The 11,549-nt window shown below is 37.1% G+C and overlaps 1 long non-coding RNA gene across 2 annotated transcripts in view; it reads right to left on the bottom strand.

The window, feature by feature from the left end:
* Positions 1–470: 470 nt before the first annotated feature.
* Positions 471–11,549, bottom strand: part of LOC135228578 (uncharacterized) — an 82,165-nt gene continuing 71,086 nt past the window's right edge. For both annotated transcript variants that reach the window (XR_010319149.1, XR_010319150.1), the window contains exons 3-4: positions 5,954–6,125; positions 471–5,809 (exon numbers count right to left, since the gene is read on the bottom strand). This is a non-coding gene — a long non-coding RNA (uncharacterized LOC135228578). The remainder of the gene's footprint in view (positions 5,810–5,953; positions 6,126–11,549) is intronic.

Genomic DNA, 11,549 nt, shown 5'->3' with positions numbered 1-11,549 from the left:
GACATTGAAATGGACATAATTCAATTTCCTTTTTAAGGGCCTCCAAAGACAAAAGCAGTTTAAAACCTAATTAAATGAATAAAAAAAAAGTTTACTAAATATATTTTTAATTAAAAACAAAAACTAGCTACATGGTAAAAAACAGAACAAAACAAAAAACCCAAACCCATTGCTGTCGAGTCAGTTCCTAAAATTATTGTTGAATTACCTATTTCTTCAAATTTACAAAGTGAATTGTTTCATATTCTAAGTCCTAGAAGTCTTCTTTTTACAGTTAAGTTCTAGAAACCAACAAATGAATGTGGAAGAAATGATGCAATCAGGAAATCACCACTCGGCCATCATCATCATAAGAACTTGATTCCAGCAAGAAAACATTAATGATTGCTAAAATTAGTGGGTGAAAGTTTGAGGGGTAACAGAATATTTTCAATGTAGCTCCTACAAGATTCTTACTAATTAAAGAAAGAGTTTAAAATAATAACTTTACAGGTACTGCAAGACACAATGCATCTAAGTGTTCTGCCGCTATGTCACAAGGATCTCTTTTCCTCAAGTTTCCAGTGAAGTGTTCTTCATTTTCATCCGAGCCTTCACCTGCAGTACCACTAACATCCATTTTTTTTTTTTTTTTACCATCAGTTTGTTAGTAAAGATTTAAGTACTTTCTAAGATGATACGTATTTTCTCTACCATGTTCCTCACTTTATTCTGAGTCTTCACTAGCAGGGTCATTGCTATGTTTATGAACATTCTGTACAAAGCAATCTAGGCTTTTCTATCATGCTCCTCAAAATTCTTCTAGCCTCTGCTGGTTGCCCAACTCCAAAGCTACATTTTTAGGTATTCGTTACAGCAGCACCCCAGTTCCCGGTAACATCTGCTTTAGTTTCCTTTTGCCGCTGTAACAAATTACCCCAAACTCTGGACTCAAACAACACTTAATTTATTATCTTATAGTTTTGGAGGTCAAAATCTGACATAGGTCTCACTGAGCTAAAATCAAGGTATCAGCAAGGCTGTGTTCCTTCTGGGTGCTCTATGAGAGAATCTACTTCCTTGCCTTTTCCATCTTCTGGAGGCCATCTATATTCCTTGACTTGTGCCCCCAACCCGTCCATCTTCAAAATCCCCAAATGCTTCAGTCCAACTGGTAAATAACTGTTGTCACTTTTTAATTTTTTATTTGTACAACCTGTATCTTTCATGAAGGAGATATTTTAGATAATCTCTCTGAAACTACTTTCTGTTCTTCGGCTCTGATTGTGTAAACTATACCTAAGAATCTATAATGGAGTCCTTGGTCAACACAAATGGTTAAGCACTTGACTAACTGAAAGGTTGGCAGTTAGAATCCCCAGAGAGGCACCTCAGAAGAAAGGCCTGGTGATCTCCTTCCAAATTCTCACATCCTTAAAAACCCTACGGAGTAAAAAAAAAAACAGGAAAAAAAATGATGGAGTACAGTTCTACTCAGACACACATGGGGTCAGCATGAGTCAGAATCAACTTTTTTTTTTTTAATAACTTTTATTAAGCTTCAAGTGAACGTTTACAAATCCAATCAGTCTGTCACATATAAGTTTACATACATCTCACTCCCTACTCCCACTTACTCTCCCCGTCTTGAGTCAGCCCTTTCAGTCTCTCCTTTCTTGACAATTTTGCCGGCTTCCCTCTCTCTCTATCCTCCCATCCCCCCTCCAGACAAGAGTTGCCAACACAATCTCAAGTGTCCACCTGATATAATTAGCTCACTCTTCATCAGCGTCTCTCTCCCACCCGCTGACCAGTCCCTTTCATTTATGATGAGTTGTCTTCAGGGATGCTTCCTGTCCTGTGTCAACAGAAGGTCTGGAGAGCATGGCCGCCGGGATTCCTCCAGTCTCAGTCAGACCATTAAGTTTGGTAACTTTTTTTTTTTTTTTTAAGAATTTATCATATCTGTTGATACATATGGGTGAAACAAGAGTAGAAAGAACCACATAGTATTTGTTTTTTCAAGTTCCATATTCACCTTGAGATAAAGAGCCAAACTGTGATCTAGTGTGGAACCCTGAGGTAGTTAATCTTTCTTGCACAATAGCCAATACTGGATTTCTCTAATACCAGATAATTCACTATGCTACTCCAAGGATGAGTTTAAAAGAAATAAGATAATTGAACGACATTAAGTAAAAGTGCAATGTGTAGCAATGAATCAGCACATAGTGTATAATCTATTCAACAACTGACGGAAATTTCCTTGAATTCGATGCTTTATAGATTTCTTCAAAATCTGAGAGCTTATGTAAATTGGGATAAAAAAAGTCACTAATGGTTTTGCATCGAAACTATCTTAGATATCTATTGTTGTTGTTAGGTGCCGTTGAGTTGGTTCTGACTCGTAGCAACACCATGCACAACAGAACAAAACACTTCCTGGTCCTGTGCCATCTTCACAATTGTTGCTATGCTTGAATCCATTGTTGCAGCCACTGTGTCAATCCATCTTATCGACGGTCTTCCTCTTTTTTGCTGACCCTCTACCAAACATGATGTCCTTCTCCAGGGACTGATCCCTCATGATAACGTGTCTAAAGCAGGTGAGATGTAGTCTCACCAACCTTGCTTCTAAGGAGCATTCTGGTCGTACCTCTTCCAAACAGATTTGTTTGTTCTTTTGGCAGTTCATGGTGTATTCAACATTCTTCTCCAACACCACAATTCAAAGGTGTCAAGTCTTCTCCAGCCTTCCTTATTCATGTCCAGCTTTTGCGTGCATATGAGGTGATTGAAAACACCATGGCTTGGGTCAGGCACACCTTAGTCATCAAGGTGACATCCTTGCTTTTCCTCAGTTATCTAGTCCTTCTGTAACAGAAATACCACAAGTGGGTGTCTTTTACAAACAGAAATTTGTTTTCTTATAGTTTGGGAGGCTAGAAGTCCGAAATCAGGGCACTGGCTCTACGGGAAGGCTTTGTCTCTCTGTCAGCTCTGGAGGAAGGTCCTTGTCTCTTCAGCTTCTGCTTCTGCTTCCTGGTTCCTTGGAGGTCTCCATGTGTCTTGGCATCTTTCTTACCTCATTTCTGCTACTTTATTATCTCAAAAGAGATTGACTTAAAACACACCCTACACTAATCCTATCTCATTAACATAACAGAGAAAACCCATTCCCAAATGGAATTAAAATCATTAACATAACAGAGAAAACCCATTCCCAGATGGAATTAAAATCACTGGCATAGAGGTTAGGATTTACAACACATGTTTTGGAGGGACACAATTCAATCCATAACAGAGGTTCATCACATAATGCTGGAGATGGCCTGAAATTCTTAAAAATCCCATAGTACCATGAAAGTATAGAATTATATGTATAACTATTTATAATTTTCCTACATATGTATAAATCCGGAAACAATATACAGTATTACTTTTCATGTGTTTTAATAAATACAAATGTCAACATGCAGTACACATCCTTCTGCAATTGGCTTTTTTCAGTCAATGTTATGTTTTATAACTTATGCATGTTGATGTGTGTAGCTCTAATTTATGATTTGTATAGCTCTATGTTTTTTATGTTACTGTTTTGTGACCGTAACGTAATATGTCTGTTCACTTTTTGATGGGCATTTTGGCTGCCGCCAACTTTTCTGTATAAACTGTATTGCAGCAAATAGAATCCACATATGGAAGAGGTTAGCTAGAGTTATTTTTCTATGAGTGGAATTGTTGAGTCTAAGGGTTTGAACATCTTCATAGTTACAAAATCCTGCAATTACTTTCCAGAGAAGTGGTGCCAGTTTATTCTCTCTACAACAGTGTGTAGGCATTGCTCTGGCTGGCTTTATATCTCCACCACATCTTGGTATTGCCAGGTTTTTTGGGTTATGTTTTTGTCAACTGATATTTTTAATAAGGAACCCCATTGTTTTACTTTGCATTTCTGAGATTTCTACTGATTTTCAGCATGTCTTCATTTGTTAGCTGTTGATGTTTCCTCCAATGTGAACTACCTTTTCACACATTTAAACCATTTTCCTATTGGTTTGCATATCTTTTTTCTTATTGATTTACAGAAGTTCTTTTTTTTTGTTACTAAATATTTTGTCAGCTATATGAGTGGAAAATATCTTTTGCTGGGATGTGGCTTTTATTTCACTTTTTTGTGATACCTTTTGGTGCGGAAATTTTAAATAGAATTATTGATCCTTATTTTTTCACGGTTTATGTTTTTCAACTGTTTGCTTTGTTTTGAAGGTTTGTTTTTCAATAGTTTGCTCATTAATCTACCTGGAACAGATTTGTTTATATGGTGCGAAGTAGATATCTAATTTTATTTTATATAAATAACTGTCCCAATATCAATGAAGAATTCATTTTTTCCACTGATTTGTAATACATCAGTGCTCTGCCAGGATCAACTGTTCACAGATTTGTGGGTCTCTTTCTAGACTCTCTCTTTCATTCTATTGATCAATATGTCTTTGAATAGTTGCTCAATTTTTAATATCAGCATTTCCCTTTAAAAATGTATGACAATGTATTGCCTCTTGAATTTTATTCTGGTTTAGTCCATTTAAGTAGCTGCCCTTTACCCACGGACCATAGAGCAGGCAATGAAGAAGAACGTGAAAGCATGATGCAGTTCATTTAACTTCCTGTTAATATGGGTTAGTCATTAGTACTTTTACATTTATCAGGTATCAGCTATTTATTTTAGTTGTTTTTGTTTTTATTTTGTAACCAAGCAAACGAAATTATGGTATGAAAGAAACATCAGTGTCAAAACAAGCTGTAGAGATTAGTCCAATTTTATAATTAAAATAGGGTATCTACTCATTTTTAATTTTATGTGAAGTGTATTCAGGTACACATGCATATTTTTAAAATCGTACATTGAGACTTTTTAATAGAAAAAGAATTGATGGAAAAACTTTTGAGAAGGAAGTTTTGAGGGAATTATAAATATGTTTGGCGGGCCTAGTGAGTGGCTGCTTTACATGACTTATAGTTTTTATTTAACAGCCACACCTCATATAAATGAAACCTAAAATATTAACATTGATTGAATAATATGAATGTAAGTGGGAGAGCCACTATTATTACATAAAAGAAGGGAAGGCTATCAATTTTACTTCAAAGTAGAAATAATGTTAATTAAGTTATGTTAAAACTAATTGTCCATGAGAATGTTACCAGAGAGAGGCAAAACAAGAAGAGGAAGAATGTCTGCATTCTTGAGTTCACAAGAACGCAAGAAGTTAAGAACTAGTGGAAATCTGGCCAAGCTTGGCTAAGGCCCTGTCACTGCTGAATCTACCCAATTCCCACCCAACTTACCCTGGCAGTGGGGTACCCACCACAGGCTGGCATTATAATAAGGGAAAACTATGTGCGCCAAAGTCAAGAGTATTTAGAAGTGTAGCCACATGTGGACTAATGGTTTCTCACTAGGGAACAATCTTGAGAGGAGTTTGTTCCACAGATTAAAGGGGAGACAGTAAAGAAAGAATTTGAGATATACAAATACCTTGACCTGGTATGCTCATAAGAGTTTCTAAATATTTCAAGCCTCTCCCTTACCCTGGTGACTCAGGCCAGAATCAGGGCAATTAAAAAATCATATAGTGCCTATCTATGTTTTCTAGCCTGTTTTACTGACCAGGAAACCCGAAGCCTGGGAAATGGTGACTTTTATTTCCTGGTGATCTGTGTAAATTGGCTGTGGTAAGACCAGTCATAGCAAGGGCTGTGACTCATAGCAGCTTTCAAATAGATTGCATCCTTTCCTTCCTATCTTCCAGGAGCTTCAGGCCGCCTGTAGGTTGAATGGGAAGAGAACAACGAGTGTCATTTAACGTAGGTCATTAAAAAAAAAAAAAAAAATACTTGAGTCAGATTTACGTCAGCTATGTTTACAAGCTCATTTTCCAATTGGTGACTGAAAATAGAAAATCTATACCTAGGAGACTTGAGAACACACGCAGCTCCTGCAGATTCTTGTTTGTTCCTTTGTTCACTCTAACTCATGCCAGATCCTGCTCTGGCTTCTAGGGCGAATGACCGTAATCCTGGGCTGGTGACAACACTTGAAGTTCCCATGGAGAAGCTCTTCCTGAGGATAGGGTTCAGACCTGAACAAAATAACCCCGTGGCCAGTAGATGAATAAAGGAGAAATCTGCTGACCGTGTGCTTGAATGTTTTTGAGAACTTTGCTTAGGACTTATCTTGACTACTGAACCTAATAACCAGGGCTCATAACTCATCATAGCTCATAACTGGGGCAGGGAGTCAGTGAGATGAATATGCGATGCTGCAGATGTAAGGCCAGAGAGTGAGGGAAGCCCTGGGGAACGGGCCGTGCAGCATAGGACAATCTCACCTTAAGAAAGAAATCAACAAACTGCCTTACTGGCAAAACCCTAACATGCAGGTTGACTTAATTTGGCTCAATGGTCTCCATTTGCACCCCCTACACCTATGTACAACTTTTCATACCTGTGGAGACTTTTCAGAAGCAAATGGTTCGTGAATAAAATTTAGGTACTTAAAACAATTTACTGTAAGCAGCAGCATTTTCCCATAATTAGAAGTGGAAACTATGGAAACATCCAATTAAAGTTGGTATCCCAGCTTTGCCACTTACTAACTCTGGGCCTCAAATTTCTCTGATCAACTCTGTGCTTTGGGTAAGCCATATAACCTTTCTATGGCCTCATTTTCCCATCTGTAAAATGGGCAGGGTAACAGTTCTAACCTCAGTGGGTTATTGTAAGGATTAAATGAGTTGTTATATGAAAAGTTCTTAGAACCATGCCTGGAACATAGACAGTAAGCAATATGAAGGAATTTCTCCCATTGCCGTTGAGTCGATTCTGACTCATAGTGACCCAATAGGACAGAGTAGAACTGCCCCATAGGGTTTCCAAGGAGCAGCTGGAGCTCTTAACCACTGCACTGCTAGGGCCTCCCAAAGAAATAGCGATCATTATGTAACTAACTTAATCCCTTTTAAAGTGAAAGACTGTTTTTAACTTCATATCTGAAATTTCTATCACACCTGCATAGTTCAATTTTGTGGAAGTTATTTAATTGCATTGACTTTTTTAGTAGATATAATTTCTAGTTCAATTTTGGATCAACAGACAATGGAACTGATATATCCACTACAACTAATCCTTACGCTAAGGATTTTTTGGCACTGTGGTTGTCAACCTTTAAAATGAACTAGAATCACCTGGAGAGCTTGTTAAAGAACAGATTGTGGGGCTCATCCCAAGAGTTTCTAAATCAGTAGGTCCTTGGTACAGCCTGAGACTTTGCATCTCTAACCATTTCCGATGTGATACTGATGCTGCAGGTCTGGGCCAGGCTGAGAGCCATTGTCTTAGCAAATCAAATCTTATGCTTATTGGGTAAAGAATTTTGAAAATACAAACAGTAAATTTATTTGTATGTGTGTGTATAACTAATATATATTATAAAATTGTTAACATATCATTTACTATATAGCTGAAAGGTAAGATTTATCAAATAAAGGATCACGTAAGTAGATATACCAGTTACCAGCTTTGGTTGAGCCAATCCCTACTCATGGTGACCCCATGTGTGTCAGAAGAACCGTGCTCCTTAGGGTTTTCAATGACTGGTTTTTCAGAAGTAGATCCCCAGGCCTTTCTTCTGAGGCACGACTTGTGTTTTAGATTGAATTGTGCCCCCCTAAAAATGTGTGTCAACTTGGCTAGGCCATGATTCCCAGTATTGTGTAATTTCCACCATTTTGTCATCTGATGTGATTTTCCTATGTGTTGTAAATCCTACCTCTATGATATTAATGAAGCAGGATTAGCGGCAGTTGTGTTAATGAGGCAGGACTCAATCTACAAGATTAGGTTGGGCCTTGAGTCAATCTTTTTGAGATATAAAAGAGAGAAGTGAGCAGAGAGATAGGGATACCTCCTACCACCAAGAAAACAGAGCCGGGAGCAGAAAGTGTCCTCTGAGCCCAGGGTCCCTGCACTGAGAAGCTCCTAGACCAGGAGATGATTAATGACAAGAATATTACCACAGAGCCAACAGAAAGAAAAAACCTTCCCTTGGAACTGGCACCCTGAATTCGGACTTCTAGCCTCCTAAACTGTGAGAAAATAAATTTCTCTTCATTAAAGCCATCCATGTGTGGTATTTCTGTCATTGCAGCACTAGATAACTAAGATGAGTGGGTAGACTTGAAATTCCAAACTTTTGGTTAACAGTTGAGTGTGTTAATCATTTGCACCACCTAGGGACAAGTACATATATTTAGGAGGTTTAACATCCACGTAACATTTCTACTTAAGTTGCTATTGTTTGAATTTTTTTTAATATTCTATTTCATAAACATTGAATTTTTCTAATATTTCATTTTCTTAAAACAACTAATTAATCAACTTGTCCTTGTCTGACAGATCTATATTTGATCACTGGTCATTTAGGGCGAGAAGGATTCCTGGATGTCCTCCTTTATGCCCATCCCCTAAGAAATCCTATGGGGCAGCTCTACTCTGTTACATGGGGTTGCTATAAGTCGGAATCAACTCAACTGCACCTGGCAACAAGAAGAACTCCCTGCTTCATAGAGCCCTATTAAAAACAAACAACGACAATAAAAAAGCCTTTTACATGTAGAAATTGTTGAATTGGCAAATGTTTTGGTATGTATATTTTCACCAAAAAAAAAAAAAAAAAACCCAGCCAACACCAACCTTTCCTTACTTCCAGACATGTCATGTGTGTGTGCATATGAGATTTCGTATGAGTGGTACTCCTTTTGACCAAATGTAATTATGAAGTATTTTCAGCTATGTTGTATTGAATTTTTAGTAAGTATTATTTGCACAGAATAAGGAAGAGGGAGGCAAACAAAAACTATGTAAGCTTGTATTTTGTAAATGAGTTCTTCTCACATAAAGTTGTGCATAAACTAAAATGCAGGACACTGTGAGCAACATTCCTTTGCCCTTTCCTCTTTGGTAAAATCTATTGGTGCTAACCAAGGGTTTGTCTCTGCTGATTACCATGTATAGAGTTCATGTGACCAGTATTTATCATGTTCTTTATGAATGTGGGAAAGAAATAGGATCTGAAGGTTGAAAAACGAGAAGCTTTAAGCAATAGAAACTCAGATTTAGATCTATAATGATTTTATTACATGTTCTTATCTTACTGAAAGTGCAGATGTGTTATTTAAGCAGTTATGTCCTTAAGAGAAAGCAATGGTTCCCATTACTCTTTGTTAACATACAGAGTGTCCCAGGATATAAAGTTCTCTAGAGTTTCTCATCTGATCAAATTGTGAAACACCTTCTGGAATTCTGCCTAATGATCAGGAGAGAGTGTTCCCAGATCAGATGACACCATCAGAGACTTTGGGGAACATAGATCTGTGAAGTCCCATTTAACTGAAGGCTGGCTCCATTTTTGTTTCTTTCTTGGTTTCCGGTACTGTCCTGCTTTGTTGTACAGGCTACAAACCTCCACCCGTCAGCCTGGAACTACTCCAGCTTTTCTTCTTCAAAAAATGAGCACCATGCTCACCTCCATGACTCTACACTTTACTGAAGTTGGTCTTTGAAGAATTATTAACCAAATTTCTTCTAATAGAAGTCTCTTGGAGAATTTGATCTCACCCATCCTTAGGGAATTGAGAGTAAGTCGTCATCTTAGTTTCCTATGATTGTCATAGCAAAATACCTCAGAGTGGATGGCTTTAAAGAATAGAAAATTATTGTCTCAGTTCTGGAGGCTGGAAGTCCAAAGCAGGGTACCACCTGTGCTGATTTCTTCTGAGGGCTTTGAGAGAGAAACTGTTCCTGCCTTTCTCCTAGCTTCTAGTAGCTCCTTGGAATACTCGGTATTTCTTGGCTTGTAGATGGTTCTTCAAGTGGTGTGTTTCCCCCTGGATGTCTCTCTGTATCTGTTCTCTGCTTTTATAAGACACCACTCAGAAGAGATTAAGAGCCAACGTACTATGGTATGACCTCATGTTAACTGATAACATCTTCAAAGAAAGGCAGCATTTCCAAACAAGGTCACATTTACAGGTAAAGGGGTTAGGACTTTAGCATATCTTTTGGGGGACAAAATTCAGTTTGTAACAGTGGTATATAATTAAATTCAATCGTATCATCGATGTAAGAAATATGAAAAATGATACCATTTTTTCTTCTAATGTACAAGTAAGATTAGGGTTTGATTTAAGCCTCCTGAACTGTGTTAATTTGGGCAAAAGGCTTAGTGAAACCTTTATTTTCCTCAGCTCTAAAATGGGGGTAATAATTCTCCCTTTCTGGCGTTGTTGTGAGGATTAAATAAGTGTCTTTTACCATTAATTTTATTTTTATCAATTATACCCTGATTCTCAACTCTATTCAGAGAGATGACATTATATTTTATACTTTTGTGTGTGTGTGTGTGTGTGTGGCTTTCAAGTGATGCAGGCAGTACTGTAACTGGGAGATTAAAATTTTTAGAAGAATAGTGGAAAAATAAAGTTTTATTCATTCTAGTTATGGGATATATCTAATCAAGCATTTTCCACACTGAGGAAATAGGTGCTTTCCTACATTACTAGTGTATATTTGTGACTTATTTTTAGTTTTAGATAAGCTATTCTTTAGGTTTTTTTTTTTTTTTATTCTTTAGGTATTAACTATAATAACTATAATTTTATGTATGTACTTATTTACTTAACATACCATAATTCTCCAGTTTTGTTTTCCAATTCTAGTTTTCTAAATTTTAGTTTTCTTGAAGTTTTGTCCTAAATTGAAAACTCATCATTTAAATTCAGCTGAAATTCTGCATATCAAAACATGAACACTTGAGCTTTTCTCAGAGTTCTAAAAGGAGAATTTAAAATGATAGACAAGCATAGAATTTTATAACTGGAAGAAAACTTAAAGTATTATTTATAGATAAGACAACCAAAGCTCTAGTGTTAGTAATTTAATGATAAAGCTCGTGTTATGAATGTTACCCTTTAACACATATGTTTGTGAGGTTTCTATATCACCTCAAGTTTCTGGTAAAAGAAGGAAACATACCTGTTCTTTTTAGTGAGTGAAAAAAAAAAAAAGGAAATTAAGAAGGCAGTTCTGAGCAAAGAGGCTTGTGAGGCAATGTGTCTCTTTCAAACAATCTGGCAATACTAGACTTTGGAGAGAGACATAAGATTTCTATATTTTTTTTAAATCACTTTATGTCAGTCTGCTGCAACCTGTCACCCAAGTAACCAGGGGCCAAGAGAGCACAGTTCTGTGATACTAAGAACCATCTGGCAAAGAAATTTTGAGGTTTTCAAAGTGCTAATCAAGCTGAGGAACTATGAGATTGCTGTTTGCCTGTGACCTATTTAATATCTCAGCTTCCCCAAGGAAAAGTTAGCTACCTAAGGGGCATGATTCCTTTTGGACCACTCTGGAGTCTTCTTTCACTGACTGCAGTCCTTATTTTATATTTGTTCCCCCTTTAAATGGCCAGTGGGCACTTCTCTGTGTCCTGAACAAGTATTAACTTC

This window comes from Loxodonta africana, chromosome 23, assembly GCF_030014295.1.
Source record: "Loxodonta africana isolate mLoxAfr1 chromosome 23, mLoxAfr1.hap2, whole genome shotgun sequence".
In the NCBI taxonomy this organism is placed as follows: Eukaryota; Metazoa; Chordata; class Mammalia; order Proboscidea; family Elephantidae; genus Loxodonta; species Loxodonta africana.
This window is presented reverse-complemented; position numbering and strand designations above follow the sequence as displayed.